At 44.2% G+C, this 23,236-nt stretch overlaps 1 protein-coding gene across 5 annotated transcripts in view; it reads left to right on the top strand.

Moving 5' to 3' along the window:
• Positions 1–23,236, top strand: part of FOXN3 (forkhead box N3) — a 391,477-nt gene that overhangs the window by 102,430 nt on the left and 265,811 nt on the right. For 4 of the 5 annotated variants that reach the window (XM_041758145.1, XM_041758151.1, XM_041758152.1 and 1 more), the window contains exon 2: positions 9,484–9,602. The gene's annotated coding sequence lies outside the window, so the exon portion shown is untranslated. The remainder of the gene's footprint in view (positions 1–9,483; positions 9,603–23,236) is intronic. The other variant, XM_041758147.1, reaches the window with a different exon arrangement.

The raw sequence follows: 23,236 nt of genomic DNA on the forward strand, positions 1-23,236 counted from the left end.
GCTGCAGTTATTTTAAGTCCTTTACAACCAACTTCATTTGTGAGCACACCCGGGGGCATATGGAGAGACCACTACGTCGGGTAATAGAAGATAAGATTCTGCTGCTTGACATCTGACCGTGGGCCCATCACTGACTTTGAGAACCTCGGTGCTCTCTAATGAGAGATGAGGCTGGGGACACTTGCCCAGCTAATATTATCATAGTATAGTCTTGTCATAGTCAAATGGGATGACCTGTGTGAAAATGCTTGGTAATACCCAACAAATGTAGATACAGAAGTGCAAAGTAAACGTAAGGAGCACCTGCTGTATTGCTGTGGCTCTGCTCCTTACGTTGGTAAAGTACTGCTCATGATCAGTTAAAATAGGTCATCTCTACCCGCCCTGCTAATACCCAAAGGCTAGGCTTTATACTCACCCTAACATCATCTTGAGATGCTTTTATTTTATTTATTTTAAAGATTTTATTTATTTATTCATGAGAGACACAGAGAAAGAGGCAGAGACACAGGCAGAGGGAGAAGCAGGCTCCCTGCAGGGAGCCGGATGTGGGACTTGATCCCAGGACCCCGGGATTATGCCCTGAGCCGAAGGCAGACGCTCAACCACTGAGCCACTCAGGGGCCCCTTGAGATGCTTTTAAAAAGTGACATCCCTTTCACTACTAAGGTGTATTTATCTTTTTTCTGTTTTGCTTTATCTTCAAGATGAGTTGATTATTATCATAGTATGTAGCCAAAAGAATGATTCAATTTGGGGAAGTGATAGGAAATTTTTGCGTATTGTTGGTAGGATGTGTTTGCCATAATCCCCACGAATACAGTAGTGGTTTCTTTAAAACGTGCCAGTTCGGAGTCACGGATCTGCACTTTTCAAGCCTACAATTGATTGTTTAGTGCGAAAATTGTATTCAAGTGAAGCACATCAGCATGCAAATCTAAAGTGTGGCCATTTTCGTCTAGATTGAATATTATTAACTAGCCCAAGGGATAGGATGTAATTAAGATTTTGAACAGCTTACTTTTGTCTACTGCCATGAGTAACCTCAACATGTAAAGTGGCGTACTGGTTGGAATAATAGGAAGATGCCCCGATGTGCCCAATATGTATACATTTTGCCTCGTAGGTGTAATAAAAGAATATTTGACTTTTCGCCACTGGTCCAAACATCTGATGAGGGCAGCGATTTGAACTTGAGGCAAATAAGAGAACATTCCGATTCCAGGAAAATCACATTTCTTTCTGAATGATGGCGGATTTCCATCTTGTTAGCCATTCACTCATTCTAATACCTTTTTCCATGGGCTTAGGAACAAAGACCGAGCGGGGCCAGATGAAGCCCTTGTTGAGGGTTTATGCTTTTTGCCTAATTAAAGCTATTGGATTTACAGCCTGCTCATGCAGGCTCTGGTTCGAAGGAAGAACAACTCTTAGCTTGGATCCACTTCAGAAACTTTGCAAGACCTCCCCCTGCCTTTCCCAGAACTGATAAGGCACATGTCCCAAAGCATCTTTCTTTTGGTGCCACTCCATGGTGACTTCTTCTTTGGTGTGAGACAAGATGTTCACTTTTTAAAAATAAATTTAAAAATGAATGAATAAATAAATTAATTTATTTATTTATTTATTTATTTATTTATTTATTTATTTATTAAATAAAGAAACAAAGTTGTCGATTCCTCCCAGGAGAAGTTAGTGAGGGGCTCCACTGCCCTGCTGTACTACCTTAAGCGGCTACCCAGCAGGCTGGGTTGGCACACAGCTCATTTCAGCCATCCGTATTTTCAGGTGTACCGCACGTATTTAGTACATCATTTGATAATGCTAAAAAATATTAAAGCAGTGTGAGACTAAAGGAGAAAGAAGATGAATGTTAGCATTCCCCTGGGGTTCATGGGTGAAGGAATTAACACAGCGTGGCACTCTACCCTAGCTGTGTTTGTTTCCATGGCAACAGCTACGTACATGTTTCAGACTATCTACAGTGACACAGTTGCAGAAATAGTAGCTTGCAGGTTTCTGATATCGCATCAGTGGACAGGCAGCACGCACTATATTAAGTAAGTGTAAAAGAATTTAAAATATAGCTCTGATTCCGAGGTCTGTGAGCTCAGCGGAGCCATGCGTCGGGGGTGTCGACATTCCCCTTCCTCACGGCGGCAAAATCTGGGCAAAGTTGAAAGTTGCAAGATTCGAGTCCAACGATTGCCCTTGCTCGGGTAAATACCAAATGAAACAAATGTGAGTGAGTTGCAAAGGTAAGGAAATGGCCTTGGCGGATGACAGGTTTAAGAAGGAGATGGTCAGGGAAGCTAATTTTCGGGGAGGGGGGTTAGTGATGGGCGAGGAATGAAAGCTCTGGTTGAAAATAGCTGAGTCTGAAAGCAAAGCTAATGGGCAGCAATCCTTAACTGCTGCTGAGTTTATGGCAACTAAGGTCTTTGAATGTATCAGTGTGGACATCGCTTTCGTATAAAAACGATCAGGTGAGGAGCAGAGAGCTTGGTTAGGTGTGCAGTTAGAGGGAATTTGGGGCTCCATTGTCTTTTCTGAATGCTTATGTAAATACCTCTCTTCTCGCGGGGATGACCCTGGTTTGTCTTTGACATTTTGCCGCTACTTTTTGGTACCATTTGCTGGTCTCTCGTGTGTTTATGTTTTGCTGCCACATTGTAGCCTGATAAGACTCTGTGTTGCTTAGACAGCAGCCAAGTAAAGGATGATAGACTTTGTAAGTGTGTGACTTTGCACTCAGATTGTACGGTAATTTGGGAGAAGTGTTCAGATGTGTATTTATTTACGCGTTCGACCTCTGCTTTTGAATAGCAGCCTAGGTATTAGGTTAATGGATTTCAATGTGCACGTTATGATTGCAGGAGCTTTCAAGTATGTTGTAGTTCAATTTATACTGAGTCTTTAATGTCAAAATATTTTTATTTAGGCCCATTATTCAGTTTAAGCTACATTTACCTTACAGTTTTATTATTCATGTATCAGTGAAGAGAATGTAAAATGGCATGGTAATTTAAGCTAATCTATTCATTTGAGGAAGATTCATTTTCTGACCATAGGTGGACTTTTACAAAAAGTGGCATGAGACGTGCAACTCTTTCGGTATGCACGAGACTGTTTTATGTGCATAGGAAACTATCTACGGTGCCCACTGCATGTTGTTCTTCACAGCAGTTATTTGATTAGATGTTAGGAGAGCACCTATTGCAGGGGGAGAAGGGGCTGTGCTCTCTGGAGCTTCCCCAACACCTGGGTATGTGGGGGGCTGGGACCGACTTTGAATTCTAAATCAGGGACCTGAACCCTAGAATATTCAACACCCCAGTGGATAGGTATGATTTGCCTTTCTAAATAAGGTGGTCCAAAATGAAACTAAGGTTGAAGCCTTCTATCTATGCCCATCTGTAGCCTGAGCCTCCAGAGATGGGAAGGGAAGGATGTGTTTTCTATGGGGAGTTTGTGTTTTGGTGGCTCATGCCCAGGGCGGCTCCTTTCTCAGAGGATGAGCCCCCCCTTCCTAAGGCCGCGCTCATTTCTGTTTCAGTTGTGGGACACTGGCAGGGGGCGGGCAGGAGGGCAGGTTTGCAGACCTCCACCCCCATGCCCAGCTTCTCTCCATGACAGCTGCAGAAAGCCACCTGTGCTTGTGTCCGTCCCCCTCCGCACCCCCATGCAGAGGAACCAGATACCATTGGTATAAGGATAATGGATTCATTTGTATAAGGGTTTACATGATTATCTGCTATGACACTTGAGGGGCCCTGGAAACTTTGGGTTTGTTAACCTTGGGTTCTGAAACCAGAAATCAAAAAAAGCGTCAATGAACTACTTGGGATGAGTGACTCAACTTCCATCTGCTTGGAAGTACTAGAGCAAGCCCTTCCAACCATCGAGATGTTTGGGTTGGTTGGTTGGTTGGTTTTTGTTTATCGTCCTCCAGAAATATTTTCCAGTGTAAACCCCCACACGGAAAACAACAGCAACAACACATCCACCAGTCTATATACCATGTTGTTTTAACTCTTTTTTAGGAATAGAAAAACACATGAATCTAGACATAGAGCCCTAGGCGGAACCAGTCATCTGAATGTAAAATCCTGGCAGTGCTTGTAGGAAACTCAGTTGCTTCCATTTGAAGGTCCAGGAAATTGATTTGGAAAAAAATAAATTTGAGGGATTCCCAAATAGTGGCAGCATGGAATAAGTAAGAGAAAAATGAAGGTACACACTGATCTTATTACCAATCTTAAATGGTAATAAAATCGCCAGAATAAACGTCCTGCAGTGTTGCTCATTTGGAGTGTCCACTGCCCAAAACTTCTGAAGGTTCTTGGTGATCACGGCGAAGGCTGGCGTCCAGGGCTTTCCCCATTGGTCCCTCTTCAGAGCTCACTCTCTCTCTCTCTCTCTCGCTCTCTCGATCCTCTCTCCTTTGACCATCTTACGGTGCTGCTCAAGGGCATTAAATACCATGTCTTGACCGTGCCGGGAAGTTTCTGGGCTTTTGCTCTGGCCACTACCTTTGCCCAGATGCCTTTCCTCCCATCTTTCCAGCTTCAACCTTAAAGAACTCTCCCTTGCACTCTCAGTGGGATGACTCCTCCATCCTTCATGTTCCCATAACAGTTTCTTTGTCTGCAATCATAGCCCTTATTGCACAATATGAAGACTAGTTGTGTCTGTCCTTAAGTGAGATGTAAGTGTATTAAAGACAAAGGACCATGACTCACGGACTCTTGTAGCTTTTGCCACACCTGAACAGTACTTCAAGCTGTCCTATTTCATTGCATCCTTAACACCTCCTAAAGATATATGTCGTTGAGTCATCTCCAGTGCTCGCGTGCTCTGCTCGAAGAGGGTCTGTGGGATCCTGAGGCTCCTAAGGCTGCGTCTGTCACAGCACCGGGCATCCAGACCAGTTCAGCCTCTTTCAGATGCTTCCAAACTTCTGGCTGTTGGGCATCCTCTAAACACAGAAACCAAGTGAATGGCTGATTTCTGTTTTCATATTTCGAGAATCACAAGATTTTACAGCCAGAAGGAACCTTAAGGAACTGAACTCATATTACAGAGGAGAGAACTGTGAGTCTGACCTGTGAGGGCCTTTTCCAGAGCCACATGGTTGGTTAGCGACCCGGGCATGCGGATCTGGCCGCTAATCTCTCTACATGGTCCCATCTACGGACCCTTCCTGGCCGTGGCCTTGGGTTTCACTTAAGACATCACCAGTCAGCTCGAGCTTTCTGCCCTGTGTTAAGATCGGCTGGCTTTCCCTCTTTAAGCACCATCCTGGGACGGCAATCCTGTTACCCACTCCTTGCCCAGGGCTGATACTGCTGGGATAGAATGAAAAACAAAAGTGGGCTTGAGGTTTTTAACTCCGGGGCCCCAGGAGCAGCGCTGACAATTCATTAGCCATCGCCTCCCTGAGGACACGGCAGCTGCTGAACTCGGTCAGGTTCAGAGCCTTAAAAAGAGTGGAAAAAAGAAAGCACATACTTTCCAGGGCCTGGGCACCGCAGAGCCGGGCCAGCTGGGCGCAGCCCCGTGGCAAGAAGATCTCTTCAGTTTCGGAAACACGAGACCCCGGAGCTTGCACACAGGGCGGGGCGGGGAACGTGGCTGCAGCTGGAGCTGATTGGCATTGGGTCTCTAAGCCGCCTTCTGCCGTAGCCCTGTCAGGCCCTGCCCCTCTGGGGTGCCCATGAGTACCTAAGGAAAGAGCCAGCCCGCCAAGTTGACATAAGGAGCAAGCTGTGTGTGTGCGTGTGCGTGCGTGCGTGTTTAAAGCCCTGCATCTGAAGCCCACAAGCTTTTTCAGAGGAACTCCTGGCTTTCTGTGTAAACGTCTACTTCCTCTTGTCCAGAGCTGGCCTGGGAAGGGAATAAAGCGCAATTCGGGTTTCCAAGTTGGAAGCCTGATTAATCTCTCTGCCAGTTACATATGGAAATAAATTAGTAAATGGTCCATCTGGGACTAAACTCCTACAGAGATGATAAATTATCGCCATCATATATGTCAGTGTTGCCGGAGACTGAGTTGTGCTCACCAGGAGCTTGCTGAAAGATAACTGGATGCTCTATCGTGGTCGAAGGAATAAAATTAAAAAAAAAATATTACGAGTAAAAAAAAAAATTTGCCTTGAAATGTTTCTTGGGAGGAGGGTTTGGTGGATGCCAATTCGCTCCTTAGGCTTGCTGCTTCTGCAGCTATTTAAAAGGTGAGTCTCAAGGGCATAGGGAACATTTTGCTTTTATACTTTCAAAGGCCAATACAGTAAGTATTAATTCGTACCAAACGTCTCGATGGGCCGGATAATTCTGTACCGTACAGTAGCATTGCACTTTGAATTGTCATAGCAACTTCGGGTGTCTTTTCTTCTTTAGTCTCAGTGAAGGTGGAGCAAGTCGGCCTCTAATTCTCAATCAGTGGGAAACTGGGTTTGGAGGGTTAAGTCCCTTACTCCCAATGACTCACATGGCTTAAATGGCAGAACTGGGATGAGCAACCAGATACCGCCGATTCCAAGCCCCTTCCCAGTCCTTTTCCATTTCTGCCACAATCTTGTGTGATGTCAGGACGTTTCTATATCCGGTCATTCGCCCAGCAGCGTCAGGAACGAACACATTCTATTTATGCCAGGTTTCTAGAGGCAAAAGCCATACCTTTTTGGTTGTGCAGAGGTTTTTTTCCTTCTCTCATCGGAGATGTCGAGTGCTGGTTTAACGTTTTTCCTCCCGACGTGTCTTAATTTGTTTAAATTGAGGTATAATTGACATATAACAGTCTATTAGCTTCAGATGTACAACAGAGTGATCCAATATTTGTGTACATTGTGAAATGATCACCACAGTGTAAGTCTAGTTAGTATCCCTCACCTTCCACAGTTACACAAAATTTTGTTTCTTCTGATGAGACCTTTTAAGACCTATTCCCTTAGCGACTTTCAATTATGCAGTATTGTCTACTGGTGAACTGTAGTCACCATGTTGCGCATTTCATCCCCATGACTTATTTACGTTGTAACTGGAAGTCTGTAGCTCTTGATCCCTTTGCCCCTTTCTTTCCTCTCCCTACTGCGGGGCTTCACTTTTTTTCCTGTGATTAGGGCACACCGCCATCCACATGAATTATTTTTATAAAACTAAAACCACAGATGTCTTCAGGGGCTTTTTAGGTATGGTAACATTTTGCCCCTTTGCAGAATGGCCCGAGGCTACCGTGACATCTAGATTCTTGGGCCTACTTTAAAATTTTCTTTTGTGTCTTCCTCCCGGGCAGAACTGCAGCAGTTAATTCTTGAAGCAGTGGAAGTGCACCCTTCTAGAAAGTGTAGTGGGGAGAAAAAAAAAGTACAGAAAAGCAAACTGGCTTCAGAAATCTTTGAGTCATCGAGTTTATCAGACATAAATTTCTAAACAGAAGCAGTAGGTGCCACGGGATGGTCTTCACACAAGAAAGAGAAGCCGCAGGCCCCTAGCATTTACCTGTCTGTACTTGGAAGCCACCTTGTCTCACCCAGAATGCCTTCAGGTTTCTCACGTATCAGCCAGACCTGGTTGTGCCATCCACCTGCCTGGCCCCTCACACTTCCTCACTTCTGGGCCTTTGCTTCAGCTTTTCCATGTTCCCACCTGTCAAAATTCTGTCCAGATCTCAAGGCCCATTATTATTGTGACTGTCTTGATGCATTTCCTTACCTGCTTTCTCCACCCCAAACAGAAAAAAACATCTCCTCAGAAACCAGCTGTTTATTAGAGGAAGTCACACTGCCTATAGTTGTCTGCATATGTGTCTTATCTCCCATAGTGGATGATACATTTCCTTTTCTTTTTTTTTTTAAAGATCAATTTATTTATTAGAGAGAATGAGAGGAGCATGCACAAGCAAGGGGAGTGGCCGAGGAAGAGAGAGAATCTCAAGCAGACCCCATGCTGAGCATGGAGCCCTAGGTGGGACTCGATTTCATGACCTCCTGAGATTAGGACCTGAGCCAAAATCAAAAGTCGGGCGCTTAACCTACCAAACCACTCATGTGCACCAAGGACGATATACTTAAGGCAGGGATTTGGTCATCCTCTCTCTTTCTGACTCTTTGTCCCTCTACAATCCTTAGTTTAATGCTTTGCCTGTTATTAAAGGTTAACACAGGGAATCCCTGGGTGGCTCAGCAGTTTAGCGCCTGCCTTTGGCCCAGGGCTTGATCCTTGATCCATGTGTCGGGCTCCTGGCATGGAGCCTGCATCTCTGCCTCTCTCTCTCTCTCTAGGTCTATCATGAATGAATAAATAAAATCTTTAAAAAAAAAAAAAAGGGTTAACATACAGTAGAGTAGCATAGTTTTATTTGACAACTACAGAACAAGTGTCTTTGAATGGGTGGATAAATTAATAAAGGCTTCTAAGAATGACTTGGAAGTCTTGTTAAAACAGATTGCTGGGCCCCACCTCCAAATATTCAGATTCAGTAGATCTTGAGTGGGGCCCAACAATTTGTCTTTCGAACAACTCTCAGGGGATGTTCTGCTGCTGTTTCAAGGACCATAGTTTGAGAATCAGCGATCTACTGAATTTATTTCCTAGTGTTCTCCATGCCGAAGTTCATAAGATAACATCATTCTTTTCATGAGAGAGTCTATTAATTTGTCTTCTCCAAGGCGTAGGCTAAGAAAATATCTTCCATCAGAAATTATTGCGCAACCTATCTCCTGTACCAGCTTTCCTATTTTGTAAGATTATTGGTGAATGGTGGCCCAGTAATTGGTAGCCTAAACATTTAGTGGGATTGATGGGATCTTTTACCTCGGGAGTAGAGCCAGAGGGACTCCTGGGTGGCTCAGCAGTTGAGCTTCTGCCTTCGGCTCAGGGTATGACCCGCATCGGGCTCCCCATAGGGAGCCTGCTTCTCCCTCTGCCTGTGTCTTTGCCTATCTTTCATGAATAAATAAATAAAATCTTAAAAAAAAAAAAAAGAAAAGGAGTAGAGCCAGAGTAATTTTATTCGATAACAGAAGAGAGCATCATTGCCTTGCGGCCCGTTTACCTGGTCCGCCCAGTGGATCAAGGCTGGTCCACGTGTTGGAGTGCCGGCCTTGAATGCTTGCTGGTGCTCTGATGTTGTTCCTTTATATAGACAAGTGTTTCTGTGCCAGGTGTAGAGAAGTAAAATAATCTCGTAAATGTCACAATGACCATTGTAGTAAAATAAGATAGTCTCATATCAGTGGCATGTATTTTCAAATTTCTGGGTCCTTTTATGCCCCACAAGGCAGTTTCAAGAACACTCCATCCTGAAAGACCCAGTGATTTGATCACTTTCCAAGAAATAAGAGGTAACTGTTGCAATTGATTTTTTTTTCCCCCTGAAGTCTTACATCTTTTAGAGTCAGGCCAGAGATGACATCCATTGTGTTTGAGAGGGTCCTCTCTCCTCCTCTGCTCTAATCCTGACTCCCTTCTCTTCTTCTCCAGCAGTCACTAGAAGCATCATCTCTTAGAAGACCAGCATTCTTGTGATGATGGAGGCCTGTCTGTCCTGTCTGTGACTGGAGCAATGCTGACCTCGGCTTCCTGGACCCATTCCGACTCAGGTACCCAGGCTCTGTCTTCCCCTGCTCACCTGCACCTCGGGGGGGAGATTGCACCAAATAAGTGAAATACCAAAGCTGTATTTAAATGCAAATGCAAAATTGATTGTTTTCTTCATCAATTGGTATCCTCCCCAATCTTCTTAATGATTAATTTATGCAGCTGATCAGACTGACAATGTGGTCAATCCAATTTAGGCATTAAGATAATGAAAACATTCAATCACATCTTTATTTAAAATTTTGGTGTGTGTCCTAGACACACAAAGCAAGAGAAACACTGCTGGGAATTGTCATCTAGAAACTACCTTCTATCGTAGTTCCTCTAAATCAGTTTCTTTCCCATAATACCATGTGTTCCTTGATTTATATTAATCTTTCTAATCTTGTACCTTTTGATTGAATTCAGTAAGTATTTCTGAGTGTCTGTTATATGTTCTTGGGGCAGATGGGAATCAAAAAAATATATATAAGACGCAGATCTGTCCTTATAGAGTCACGGCTTACCCAAAAATTCATGACTCAAGGAAATGGCAGATGGTGGTGGTCAGCTTAGGGCCAGGGCTGTGTACTAATTAATGGTAGCTCTCTGGTTTAGGGAATTGAGAGACTTTGAGGATTGGGATTGAAATAATTAGGGAAGAATCTGTGGAAGAGAGAGGGCCTCTGGGGTTGGGGGAGGCCCCCATTTTTTTTTTTTTTTTTGCTGTGGTTGTTTTGGCTGGGTGGAGGAAAGAAGAGCAACATGGTGCCTGGATAAGATGGTGGAAATGAGCCCACTGGGAGCCTGGGCAGTGAGAGCCCTAAGTGTGTGGAGCAGATGGGGTTCAGAAGACCCTGATGCCCTGCCCCAGCCAGAGCCAGTTTCCCCCTCAGAGCCTGGGTGCCTGAAGGTTTCCCTGGGGAAGTGCCCTGCTACAGAGGCACCTTGCTTGGTTGGCAGCTTTCTTCATGAAGGGACCGTGGTCACTGTCATCCCGCCCCTGGCTTGGTTGCTACCAAGCTGGCCTTTCTACTTCTTCGGGTTTATCCACATCTGGCCTTTGCCTGTCTACCTGATTATTTACTCTTCTCTTACACACCTGCGCCGCACCCCCCCCCCCCCCGCCCCGCCCCAAGCTCTGCTTGGCAGGTGTGGCTTGACAAGGCCTCAGGGATAAACCAGAGGCCGTGTGAGGTCAGTAGCTCGGTGATTCACAAGGCGCGATTCAGAGTCGGGAAGTTGAAGGGTAGGAGGCAGAAGCCAAGAACATGAGTTTGTAAGTCGATGCTGAGAGTTCTGGAAGCCAGAATTCAGTGAGGGTCCTGGGGCTGGAGCTGGGCCCACAGTCAGGGATGGGGAGCCAAATGCGCTGATTAATTCTGGGATAGCCCAGCAAATCATGCCCACGCCGACCTCTTTTCCACTGCTGCTTTTGGATAAAGCAGTGGTGGCTTTTGCTGCCTTGGGTCTTAAAGATGCTACTGAGAGTTGCCTGCCCAGACTCCTGCCCATCCTGTCAGGCCTGTCCTGGCTGTGATCCACTGGCAGATTCCGGTGCTCCTGCTTTGCTGACCTAGGAGCTAAGGCCTTCCTGGAATCGGAGCCCTGGATCGCCAGCCACCAGGAAGCAGAAGTCCTAGAATAAGTCTTTGTGTTCTCCTCCCACTAAAGCCATTGCCTAATTGTGGGCCTTTGTCTTCTGAGGCTAGTCCAGGGATCAGTCAGCGCCCATCAGTCAGGTGTGGCCTGCTGCTTGTTTTGTGTGCCTTGGACAGGCTGAGAGTGGTTTCTACACTTTTAAATGGTTGGGAAAAATTCAAAGAAGGATATTTTGTGTTGCATGAAAATCAAATGGAATTCAGATTGCGGTGTCCCTGAAAAAAGTTATACTGGAACATAGTCCTGTTGATTTGCGGATTGTCTATGGCAGTTTTTGCACAAGAGCAGAGTTGAAAAGATGCGTCAAAAATTATATTTACTTTCAGACCTTTTGCGGGGCGGGGGGTTGTCATCCTAGCAAGTTGCCCAGGCAATTGTGTGACACAAATGTTTGAAAATTTGAGGTGCAGAATATTTTGCCCCATGAGGAAAATAAGATGGAATGAAAGATGAGTAAAATTTGCATAGGAGAGGAGAGAGTCCTCAAGAATCCTCAAGCGGACTCCCCGCTGATCAGAGGAGCCCCACAGGGCTCCATCTCACAACCTGTAAGATCATGACCTGAACCAAAACCAAGAGTTGGGTGCTTACCTACCTGAGCCACCCAGGCACCCCTGAGCTATCTTACTTTAACCAAATACATATTTTGTTTTAAATCAAGCAAACATTGAAGACTTATTAGGAGTAGTAAGTCATGCCATTTAACCTTGGCAGTACTTTCCCAGTCTGGTGGGGTTTTGTGATATTGTTGAGTGCAAACTGTGGTCAAAGTTGGAGATGCGGGATCTTACTCCTACCAACTAGCTGAGCCAGGGCAGGCTGTGGTATATCAGAGTAAAATGTACTCCCCACATCTCAGGCTTAGACGTTTATCTCTCACTCAGCCAGCATTGGATTGCACCAGAGTGGCTGTCCCGCATCCAGTTTTGAGGCTCCAGGCCTCCTCCCTCTTGTGACACCGACATCTCAACATGTGACTTCCTGATTGCTCTAGCATGTGAAAAGAAGAATTGAAAACACCCACCCTCTCTCAAGTGCTTTAGACCAGAAGCGACTCAGAGCAATTTCACATCCATAGTCCATTGGCCAGCATTAGTCACATGATCCCATCGTGTTGCCAGGAGGCTGGAAAATAGGGAGGAGTATGAGGGTGCTTGGGGTACCTTCTGGCCTTGCAACACTGGGTCATTGTGGGAAACCCTATGCTTTTTCTTTGCTCATCATTAAAAGGTAATTAACCCAGCTCTATGTTTTTTCATATAGTTTATGAAAGGGTCAGATGCAATGTATGAAAGAGCCTTAAGTGGTAGAATGAGTTGTGAATTTTGTAAGATATAATCATTACCTGATTTCTATGGAAGGTGTTGAATGCTGATAGACTAGGGTCAGGATAGTTGCCTACGCCCCAGTATGCCTCAGACCGTCCTAGCATTTGCCAGTTGACCTAATGTAATTATCATATAGTCTTCCCCTTCACACCCAGAAATATCCTAGCATAGACAACAAATTAAATGATCACCCCAGCTTGACTCCACTGGTCGTCCTTCAAGATTAATGTTAGCTACTGCTTAGGAGCCTTTTCTGAGTCATACTGTTCTAAGCTTTTGCCTGCCTGCCTTGTTTCATTTAATCTCCAAAACCAACTTGCAAAGTAGGTACACATAATCTCACTTAAGCTGAGGTAGCCGAAGAAGAAAGGTTTGCCTTGAATCCAGGTCTATCCTGCTCTTAAGTCTTCCATGGGACTGCTTCATTTTCCCTTCTCGGGGACTGTGCCCTGGACAGCGTGGGACCCCACTTTCCTGACACTGGCTTGGGAACTGTGCCCAGGCCACATACTGGTAGAGGGCTAAAGGCCTGAGTGGTGAGACTGGCTCTTTCAGGCCTTGTAGAGAAGATGAGACATGGACTCACTAGGTGATTTCTCCAGAGCCAGCCAGGAAGTAGCAGGACCCGTGAGTCCCTTCCCCCCGCCCCCACTACCCTGGCATCAACAAGCACAGCTTTTGTAAATACTGGGCACTACATCTGACACAGGGAGAAAGGTTTTATTTTGAAATCTAGGGTGGAGGAGAACTCTAACCAGTGAAGACTTGCCATATGCAATGCAGTTGATTCAAACAGGCTCCTTCCCAACACCAATTGCTAGGAGGACCTGAGCTCTGTTTTCAGGGAGTTTATTTACAAATTTGTTTGTTGAAAAAAAAAAAAAAAAAGCTGAACCACACCAACGACCAGTTTGCTTACAGAATGATATCAAACAACAACCCATTTATTCATGAGATGGTATTAATTTCCCCAGTTTCTGGCCTTCCTAATCAGTGTTCAGAACTGAACCCATGGAATCAAAGGGAAGAGTTTCTGAAAAATGAACCAAATGTGGCAGAGTCATCTATTGCATTGCTTGCTTCAAGAAACCCCCCAGAAAATGATACATGTGGTTTCAAAACATACAAAGAAAACTAAAGGAATTCCATTATGAAAGAAAAATTAGATGGAAATTTCTAATCCTGTCTCATAAACAATATAGGAATAACTTTAAAATATTCTGCTTTAAGCATGCATTTAATTTGTGCTCTGGGAACCAAATAATGTTGCTAAGATAAAACATTCTAATAATGATTTATGTAAATTTATTTGTACAAAGTAATGGTGTAGTTGCCTATAGCAAATTGCTTGGAATATGAAATGACATTTATGAGGTCTTTTTTTCCTCTGAATGAATACAATGGAGAAAATGAGAGACTCTAGAAAGGGAAAAAGAAATTCGTGTTCAAAATGGAGTCTGACGCCTTGGCAAGCAGAGATAACTGGACAGGTTAGAGGCTGTGTAAATAGTCAACAAACACAGTTCAACATATTTTCCAATGATGCTCCCATTATTTAAGCCATTTTTAAAGTCACACAAAGAGTGTGTGGGCATTAGATTCTTAGAAGGCTACAACCCTTTATTTTAGTGATCATAAACTCTGCAGATACCATAGCTCTTTCAGAATAGCCGATGACAGATCACTTGTTCCCATGGTGTCCTCATAGGCAGGGTGCTTACAACATGGGGTATAAAGAGGCCAAATGTAATTAAAAATTGGGCAATTAATCTCCACTCCCAGTTACTTTAATACCAAGGAGAGTTATGCTTGAGTCATAAATGGGGCCCAAATGTTAATAAACAAAACAAAAACCCTCCCAAGGACTGATTCACAGACCTACAGGGAATTTTCGTATTGGCTGCCCAGTTAGTATCTTTGATAATGGCCCTAGGTGTTTTCCAGAAATTTTTAATTAAATAGAAATCCCCATATATGTAACAGAGTGAGAGTTTCTGGAGCTATGTTCTGGCCTCCTAAGTGCCCAGTGTAATTTGCCATAACCTGTATCATTTGGAAAAGGTATGATATTAGCACCTTACTTTTAGAAGGCATTTATTTCTTTTTTCCCCTCCAAGTGTTTTTACTATCATCTCCCCTTGGTTATTGCAATCATTTTTGTGAGAGAGGTAACAAGAGTTTGTATTCTCTCTGTAGGGAAACTTAGAGCCACAGAAGTCGCAAAGCAAGGTCACGAAGCAAGACATCACAGGGTGGGGGTGGCCGGGTAGCCTCCACACTAATGCTGGTCCTGTTGTTACCACAGATGAAAGCAGATGAAAGAGATTTATGAATTTTGGAGAGCTTGGTTTAATGAAAACAAGTTTGGTTCTCTCATAAGCCATTTTTGAATTGCACCAACTACCCTGAGAGAAATGGGTTTGTCTAATTGGACAGAATGATTTTGTAATCAGGCCATTAGCTGTTAGTGTGGCCAAGGCCTGAGGGCTGAAGTTAGAGCTTCTGGGGGAGAGAGGCACAAAGCCTGAACAGGACTTCCAAACAGAGTGAAAATAACCCTGACTTCAAGGAAAGAGGGGATGTCCTGGGGTTTCAGCAGCACCAGTTAAAGTACATTACCTCAAAGGCGATGGCTGGTGGTAGGATTGGTTTCGGTGAAGCGGCCCAAGATTCCCAGGGCCAAGCAATGGATGTGAGGGCCACGGTTCTGGATTCCAGTCTTTGCTCTTCCTGGCTGAATGGCTTTGGATGTGATTTCTGAGCTGTGGATTCCTTGAAAATAATGTAAGGTTCCTGAGTCTCCATTTCCCCCACTGTGCAATGGGAATAATGGTATCTACCTGGTAGAGATGGCATGAGAATTAAATAAAATAATTTTTATAAAATACTGGGCACAGTGCTTGGCAGATAGGAAACACTCATTTTACGGTAGCTCTTAAAATGATTCTAATTGTTATTGCTTGACAATGTACGGTCCTGGCCGACAATTGGAGATAAGATTAAAATCCATCTTTCATTTAAATGAAAATTCATCTAAAAGATTTCTAAGTCAGTTGTTTCCGCGTATGAGAAGATAACAAGGTAAACATGGGAGTCCATTCATTTGTGCATTCAATAAATGGCGCTTAATGTCGAAGGCCCTTTGTAAACTGTTTTCGAGGGATGGCGAGGCCAGATACAGCATTCTGGTCTCAAAGGATAAGGGAGGGTTTTTGGTTTTGGTTTTTTGTTTTTTTTTCTTTCAATGTAGACACTGTGCAGGCCACATTAGTATAGATGGTGTTTGTCTTCCAAGAATTCAGGAATTAAGCTGATCTAAATCCTTAGCTGTTGCTGAAAGCCCTGGTTCTGGTCCAGACTCTGCAAGTTGGTTCCCTTTAGAACAGTCATCTTGGCTGGCTGTAGAGTAGGTTTATGTCAAGATAAATGGATGGAAAGTCTTCGGTCATTTGCTCCTTCTGCTCTTTCTGCCTGCAGAAGAAGCCATTCACATTATTTGCACATGTGTTCTTGGCCATCGTAGGGCAGGCCCTAAGGCCGACAGTGTGAATACACCCTTTTGTTAGAATTCATTTCCATTAGAAGCATATATACTACCTTCTTATCAAAGGGTTGAAATGAATCCAATGTAAAATGTGTTGACTTTTTTTTGAGATGGCTACGTAGTTATATCACCTTAGAGAAGGTGTTTCACAGAAATTCTCTGAAGGAAGATAAGGAAATGTGAAACCTTCTCAGACGAAATGAGAAAGTAAGTAATAATTCTCAGATTCCGGATCCGCTCTGGTCTATTTCAGTGGTTCCTAGACACCAGGCGGAAGGCAGAGGGAATGCTTAAGGTGCCCCCCTAGAGCCCATGGTCTAATGGTGGGGATGGGGCAGGGGGCAGACAAATATGCATAAATAAGCCTTCAAAGATGAACTTTTCCCTGGTCCGAGGCAAAGAGATAAATAAGCTCAACAGAGTGAGTTCAGTATCCTTACTTGGCAAAATAAAAAGTTGGCAACCTACGCTCGTCCCCAAAACTATTTTTGAAATCTTATTGTGGTGCAAAATCACGATCTGGGAACCTCCCTGACTTGAGCTCTCTTGCTTCTCTTTGGTGCTATTCTCACCTCTCTCCCTACTTTCCTTGCTGGCTCCCACTACTGTTTACAGGAGGCCCCAGCCTGTGGCTTATCCTTCTTATTAGAGAGGAGATTAGCAAGTGTGAGAGACATGCCAGCAATTAAGACTTTCTTTCTGATTTAAGGAGGAGAAAAAAAGCATTTGAAAAGATGAGTAGGCATCAGCCCATAGCACTCTGAATTAAGAATCCCCAGTCACACGTCTATCTCCTGGTGAAGTCTGGTCGACCCCATCTCAGCAGAGGGCAGAGGGTGAGCCGTTACTTTCCAAGGAACATGCTATAGTGTGCTAGCTGTTTCCTCACACTTGGATGTATGTATGTGTCCACAGTTATTTTATTCTTACTCTGGCATGTGCATGTGCACTCCCAAAATGAATACTTGGGTGTTGACAAGGGATCAAGTCGTTTGGGCCCAAACTCTTATCTATTCTTAAAGCTTGGAAGCTCCATCAGTGGCGGTAGCAACGTAGCAGAAGACAGAGCTTTTAGAGTTTAATAAGATAGAATTAGCCCCAAAGGAACAATTGAAACTCATACCAGGGGCATCTCCTGTGGAGTCCAAAGAAGAGCTGTCCTGAAGCTGGTACCCCTTGAAAGACAGTGGCATCCAGATTGGCCTTATTAATATAACAGCTCATAATAAAGGAGGGGAACCCACTTTTGTAAAGGCCATAATGCCATCCCCAGGCCCAAGCACATGGCCTCTGAGCAGGTGGACTTTTAACCGCTAACACTCCAAGCCTAGGAGAAGGTGTGTTGGTGAGTTGAACCTACCTGACAGCCGGTGGGGAAGCGCGCTCTCCAGTATGACTTTATTCCTGCCAGAAGCTGTGATGACCTCACAGCTGCTCTTCCCTAAATACCAGAGGATAGCATTCCCTCACATATAATACACAGTCTCCAGGTGAGCAAAAAGAAGCAGGAGATTGGTTGTAGTAGCTACCAGAAGGTCCAAATTATTCCCCAAATAGAGTCTAATAGCCTTTACCTGTGATTAGTTTGATCTGGTGAATGGATCCCCTCTCTCCTGAATCAGCCTGGGGTGAACTGGCAGAGATTTGGGCAATGCTAAGCTCTGTTCAAGGACTATGTGATTTCTAGAGGGTTCGCTCGGGCGCCGCTAAAGAAATGACCTGCTCTTTTCCAGACGTGTGGCTGTGTGTTAGGTAGTTATGGGCTTGATAAATGCTTTGAAACAGTGATGGAGCTATTTTTATCATGGCTTTTAACTTTATTCCTCCTGTGGATGTAACTGAAAGGTTGCAGTTACAAGAATCTATTGTTGTGCATATCTGTATATTCATGTAATGCAGACGTATATGTAAATATGTGTGTGTGTGTGTGTGTGTGTAAATAAATTACGTCATGGGACACATTCTAGGATTCACTGTTTTCTGAAGCTGTTGAAATATCTAAGTTACTACCATCGTAACTGGTCCCACTTCTCTATCATTCAGTCTCTCCTTTTTTAGCTCTTCTATCTGGGACACATAAGTAGCCTCTGGATATATATGCACTTAACTGAACAAAAATGTCAACAAGCTGCTATTTATTTTCTTAAACAGCCCGAGCAGAGATGTTTGGCTTGATTGCCGAAAATTGTTAGCTTATCACTGAACTGTCCTGATGATTCTTATTATTCAATTTGCATTGCTTACAATAGTAATTATTACTACATAAAAGAGCATGATGCTTTTATTTGTATAGGTCTTTCATTAATAATTTAATTGACTATTAGATCCAAGTGGTTCTGTGACACATACATCAATGTACTTAGAGACCAGCCCTGGGCACCTTGGGAAATCAGAATTTAAGTATTGTAAGGCTTGGGCTGGGGATATAGGTAGTAGGTAGGTCCTTTGGCCCTGACATCCAATTGATTGGCCATAAGTTTCTCGCATCTTTATTTCCAAGCATTTTATTGATTTACCAGCAGTGACTCTCATCTGGTTATTTTAACAACCCCAGAAATAAGATCATGGCATAGTTATCTTGCTCACTAAAATGACTGAATTGGTACTGATTTATAAGTGGAAAGGTATTGATGGCTGGAACGATATATTGACCCAAAGTGATTGACTCGGTGGCTTCACTTAGAATCTGTGTCTGTGGGGCCTATTCTTTAGAAATGGGAAGATTTTATGGTCACAGCTTAGCCGACGTTCCTAGATTGCACTGCAACTGTGTAGGACATATGTTTTGATACATCTTACTATAGAAAAACTGAGTTTGTGGATTTTTTAGTGTAGGAGAGTACTCCAACTTTTCTCACGTTTTATATATTAAATAAAATGATGACTTGAAATATGCCTTTGGAGGCATGAGAACCTGACTTTGGTGGGTGTCAACCCATAGTGATGTTCAAGGAACTGTATTTTAAAACTCTGGATTCAACAGGGAAAATAAAGTCAACAAAGGAATGCCCATGTGGCCAGCCCCCCACCTGACGTCTGGGAAGATGAATGTATGTGTTGGTCAAGAGTACCACGGAGGAAATTTTTCTCGTCAGTAACTGGAGTTTATTAAAATGATTGTTCGGGACACCTGGGTGGCTCAGTCGGTTGGGTGTCTGCCTTCAGCTCCAGTCATGATCTCGGGATCCTGGAATCAAGTCCCACATTGGGTTCTCTGCTGAGTGGAGAGGAGAGCCTGTTTCTCCCTCTGCTGCTCTGCCTGCTTGTATGCTTTCTCTCTCTCTCTTTCTCTCTCTCTCTCTCTCTCTCTCTCTCTCTGTCAAATAAATAAATAAAATCTTTAAAAAAATAAAAAAGAGTGTCAGGGTGCCCAGGTGGCTCAGTCAGGTAAGCCCCCACTGTTGGTTTGGGCTCAGGTCATGATCTCAGGGTTTCGAGATCAAGCCCCACATTGGGCTCTGCACTCAGCATGGAGTCTGCTTGAGACTCTGTCTGTCTGTCTGTCTCTCTCCCTCTGTCCCTAGCCCTCTACTCCCTGTACTTACTCTGTCTTTCTCAAGTAAATAAATAAATCTTAAAAAATAAATCAATAAAACGATTGTCTTCTCCACTGGCTTTGAACAACATTCTTTACATCCTTTAGAAAAATGGACTAGTTACCTGAAGTAGGATTGGCTTATTTCTTTAGTATTATCCTTTTCCAGGGACTGAACCAAGGGGTAGCCAGGGCTCTAGTGCCCCCATACTCTCTGTCTCACACACATCTAAGCAGATAAACGTTCACTGTGTTCATTATGCAGATACAGTATCACGTGAAGTTCTCTCCTGTCCCCTTCCCAACCTACCAATGCTCCCTCTAAGCTCTTCCTACCTGGACATTCCAGAAGGGCCACAATTCCTTGGTTTTCTCTTCTTGGCTCTTCATTGTGGGCTGTCCCAGTGTTTGACATCACCCTTCAGATTTCATTTTCCTAAGTGCGCATCTAAAGGTTTCTTTTTAACAAAGACAGAGCCTGGTGGGTGGGGGCATAGATCTGTGCGTACAGCTGTAAGGAGGGACGTGTTCTTCGCTCATCAGGCTCAGGGGAATTCCTGTTGTCCTTGCCTCCATTCTATCTGTGGCTCCTGCTGGTCTCCACCAGGCTGTTCCAGGGCATTTGCTGGAAGTCTCCTGGCCTGGAATGAGCCCCGGGGTCTGGGCTTGGGTTGTCAGCACTTCCATCATGGCCTTGGTGATGTTGTTCAAGGTCCCAAAAGGAATTTATATGCACCCAAGAGGGACTCCCTTAGCCAGCAAAATTCAGCTATCTGGAATTTAACTAGGAGTTGGGGAGAAACAAAAAATACCTTAGAGAGGACAAAACAGCTTTCTCCAAATCCAAGCATTAAACTTTAAGTAGATCTTTGCTGGTTTTGTCTTCTTAGTGTGACCACACTCCCAATTAACTTGGCTTTCTGATTCCCTTTACTTTTATAGATGGGAAAACCAAATCACAAAAAGGCTAAGTAATTTGTCTAAACTCTCCAAGAATGTCCTGGATGGTGACAGCAAGATAAGGAAAGGGGATGAACTGTGTTTAGCTCTTTTGTGTAGACCGTAGCAGAAAAAAATATATAGAAAAAAAAAAAAGAAAAAAATATATAGTAATTGCAGGATGATTCCCTTCAAAATGGCCACTTTTGTTTTTTAATTCTAGTGTGTGAGGAGTATCAGCTGGCTGAGAAATCCCAGCAGGTGGAACTGTCCTTTCTGATTCTGCCAAATGAATGTGAAGTTACTAGACTTCCCTTTGCTGAACAGCTAGTTTAGCTGGTGTATAAATAGATGCTTGTGAAATATTTTTTGTATCATCAAGATGAATGAAGCCTGGACTCAGTGTCACGATGATCAGCCTGGGTAGGAGATGGACCACTTCTGGAACATCTCAGCATGGAGATGGGCTTCTCCCACATGACTGAGGATGATTGCTTCATACAAGGAAGTCCCTGCATGGAAGCGAATGGCCACCAGCTTGTTGACATCCACCAGCAGCCTTCATTTGTGCTCCTTGGTTTTCCAAATAGTGCCATGCACACGATCTCCTTGGCTCACAGCTGTCCTGTGTGTTAGGCCAAGCAGGCATCGGTGTCATTCGGTCATCCAGGGGAGGACAGGCAGGCTTGGAAGGAGGTGCCCATGGCCTCAATGCTGGGGAGAAGCTGCTCTGAATGCCTATGCTCTTCCTGCCTGGCCTGGGAGGGCACCAGAGGGTAATAGAAGGAGATCCTTTCCTTCTTCCAAGAATCTTTCTTTCCCAGTTGAAAAAGGCCAGTTTCACGGAGAAGGAGAAAAGGGAATGCAAAAGTCCAGTCACAGCATGAACCTCTTTGCTCTCAGATGGAAGAGATGACTTAAGATGACTTAAGGAGGAGGAAAAACACCTTGGAACCGCAGGCAGTGTGTGGACAAAGCTATCGCCATTTGCCAGCCTTGGCCAGTGACCCTGCAGCCCGAAGAGCCCCACAGCCCTGCTTCCTGGGCCAAGGACGATACTGGGACATCCCGGTCTGACCAGGGAAATGCTTGGGACTGCTGGTCCCAAGGGGGTCGCTGACCTTAACCCTGGCAGCAGAGCGAGCCCCACCTACCTGCCCGACCCTGGTGTGCCCTGGCCGGAGAAGAAGAAGGGGGGTGCCCATAGGTCATCAGATGTTCTTGCTGGTCCTAGGGTTCAGGGCATCCCTCAGGTGGACCATCCTGAGATCTGGTGCAGGCTAGTCTCTAGAACCAGCTCAGGTTTGACTTTCAGCCAATTAGAGGGCCACCAGGTCTCTAGTTTTCTCATCTGTAAATTAAAGAGTTCCTAACCTTACTCATTATTTAAAGAGGTTCAAATCAAAACAACAAGGAGATACCACGTGTCGTTTGTCTGACTGGCAAGTATTTAAGAATTTCAGAATATCCAGTTCTGGAGAGGGGTGGGCAAACAGGCACTGTCCCTCAGTTTTAAAGGCAGAGAACCTAGGGGGTGCATTGGGCAACGTCTGCAAAAGTTACACGCAGACACCCCAGGGGTTCACCCTTACAAATGGATCCTGTGGATTTGCTCACTGAAATGTCAAAAACTAGTCAACGAGGGTATCTTAACATTGTTTATAATAGCAATAGCCCCAAGTTGGACACAGCCTCAGTACCCATCACTGGAGGATTGGAAGAGCGTAAATCCTTGGCCCAATGGTCAGCTTTGCACTTAAGAAATAAATGAGTCATGGGGTTGTAATGTACGACACACGGAATATAGTCAATAATATTTAATAACTTTGTAGGGTGACAGATGGTAACTGAACTTAATTGCTGGAATCATTTAATCATGTATCAAAATTTTGGATCACTGCGATGTATACTTGGAATTAATAGGATATTGTGTATCAATTATACTTACATAAAGAACAGGATGAGTTGGAAAGGGCACAAAGATATCATGGGAATAAGTAATAATATCTATTTCTGAGTGTCATCCATTTTCTAAAAAGTTCACACATACTAACTCAACTATTCCCCATTTTACAGATGAAAAAGCGAAGGCACAGTGAGATTAAATCAACTCGAGATTATAATCTCTCTAGAAAGTAGTGTGGTGACAGGAGTACAAAGCTACCATTCTGGGTTCATTGCCTTCTTCCCTTCGTTGATCTGGGCAGAAAGAGCACAGTTCAACATGTTTTCCTGTCATGCTCCTTTATTTAAGCAAAATACCAGAGCCTGGATGGCCCATAAACAACAGAAGTTTTTTTTCCCTCAGTCCTGGAGGCTAGAAGTTTGAGATCAGGTGCCAGCCTGGTCCAGTGAAGACCCTCCTCTGGGTCTCAGACCCCCTCTCCATGCCCTCACGTGATAGAAGCAGGTAGGGAGCTCTGCGACATCTCTCTTTTTTTAAGGTACTAATCCTGTTTATGAGAGGGGAGTGCTCCCAAAAGGCCCCATCTTCTAACACCATCACACCGGGGATTAGGATTTCAACATACGAATTTGGTGGGGGTGGCGGTGGGGCTGGGGGTCACAAAATTCAGACCATAGCACCTTCCTAAGTAAAAAAAAAAGCAAGTTGCAGGAAAGTGGGGTCCTATTTCTGTAAAAAAATCA

The sequence above is a fragment of the Vulpes lagopus genome, chromosome 6, assembly GCF_018345385.1.
Source record: "Vulpes lagopus strain Blue_001 chromosome 6, ASM1834538v1, whole genome shotgun sequence".
NCBI classification, from domain to species: domain Eukaryota; kingdom Metazoa; phylum Chordata; class Mammalia; order Carnivora; family Canidae; genus Vulpes; species Vulpes lagopus.